Source organism: Mchenga conophoros, linkage group LG13 (assembly GCF_057382185.1).
Source record: "Mchenga conophoros isolate Kocher_MC1m ecotype Shallow Benthic linkage group LG13, M_conophoros_male_GT1.1, whole genome shotgun sequence".
NCBI classification, from domain to species: domain Eukaryota; kingdom Metazoa; phylum Chordata; class Actinopteri; order Cichliformes; family Cichlidae; genus Mchenga; species Mchenga conophoros.
In genome coordinates this window covers 33291509-33292743 of record NC_140538.1, presented here as the reverse complement: position 1 = coordinate 33292743, position 1235 = coordinate 33291509, and the positions used below count along the sequence as shown (strand labels likewise).

The 1235-nt window shown below is 40.6% G+C and overlaps 1 long non-coding RNA gene across 1 annotated transcript; it reads right to left on the bottom strand.

Moving 5' to 3' along the window:
- Positions 1 to 323: 323 nt before the first annotated feature.
- On the bottom strand, positions 324 to 980 carry LOC146561771 (uncharacterized). The gene is made up of 2 exons (XR_014894758.1): positions 711 to 980; positions 324 to 428 (listed from the first exon to the last, which is right to left on the bottom strand). It is a non-coding gene; the product is annotated as an uncharacterized LOC146561771 (long non-coding RNA).
- Between the last annotated feature and the right edge of the window lie 255 nt (positions 981 to 1235).

Below are 1235 nucleotides of genomic sequence, written 5' to 3'. Positions count from 1 at the left end.
TAAATCAATTTGTTGATCAGTTATTAATTTGTGTACTTACTGGGACTTAGAAGACAGAGATCTAATGTTTAGTCATCCAAATCCAAAATGTTTTGTGGTGTTTAATAAATTTGGCCAGATTTCTAGATTTGGGATCGAGCAGCTCTGCTAAGAAGACCAGAAAGTGTCTAGCTTGATCTATATAGCCAACATCCTCTTTTGTAAGCTATAAGACCTCTGGTTGGGTCATCAGCTGGCCAGACTGTCCCTCCGCTTGAAGGCTGAGTAGCTGCCTGTGTAGCAGATGTGAAATGGTCGACTGCGTTGTGACAACAGACACGGACTGGCTGGAAACAGGGTTTATTCCTATAAAACAGAGTGCAGCAGCAAAATCAGTGTCACACAGCGGCAGCAGGCTTCTCCTCACCCAGTGTGGAGTCCGTACAGCTCTGCTTGCATCATATAAAAGAAAATACAACTTATCAAAATAATAATTTTCACAACCGCCACTTCAAAATCAAATATTACAGTGGGGTAAAACAGAGACAATTATGGAATCACTAACAATAACGTATAACATTCAAATTCCCATTAAAATAGGTCAATTGCATAATACATATTCAAACAACTTTTTAACTCTTCCCAACATGGCTGAAGATACTGCTCAGAGCACAGCCTCGGGACATGAGCTCGTTATACACATAAAACAAAAACTACACATTTACACATACCTATAAAACAGAGTGCAGCAGCAAAATCAGTGTCACACAGCGGCAGCAGGCTTCTCCTCACCCTGTTTAACACAAGTCAGTTCCACACAAACGGATGATACAACAGATAAAGCGCAGTTCCAAATATCATTTTTCTCACTCAAAGCGATTGAAAACACTTTGAGAGCTTTTAACCCTAGGAGCCAATACTTAACAAAGACAAATACACCGAATTTATATGGATAATTTAGTACAGGGAGAAGAGCTACAGAAAGCGTGCCTCACCAGTGTGGAGTCCATACAGCTCTGGCTAGGAAACCCCACACCCGCAATGTGGCCGCAGGTGGCGTTACACTGATTAATGTCCCACTTCAACAATAACACATGGAACCTTAGTTCCACAAAAATAAAGTTCACACAATAAAAAAGTATAACCTATGTACAATACAGTTTTGAGAATGTTCACAATTCGTACATTATATCTCAGCTACATACTCCCCCCTGAACTTCTCAAAACCCGTTAGGTAAGGGTGAGCAACTGAGCGT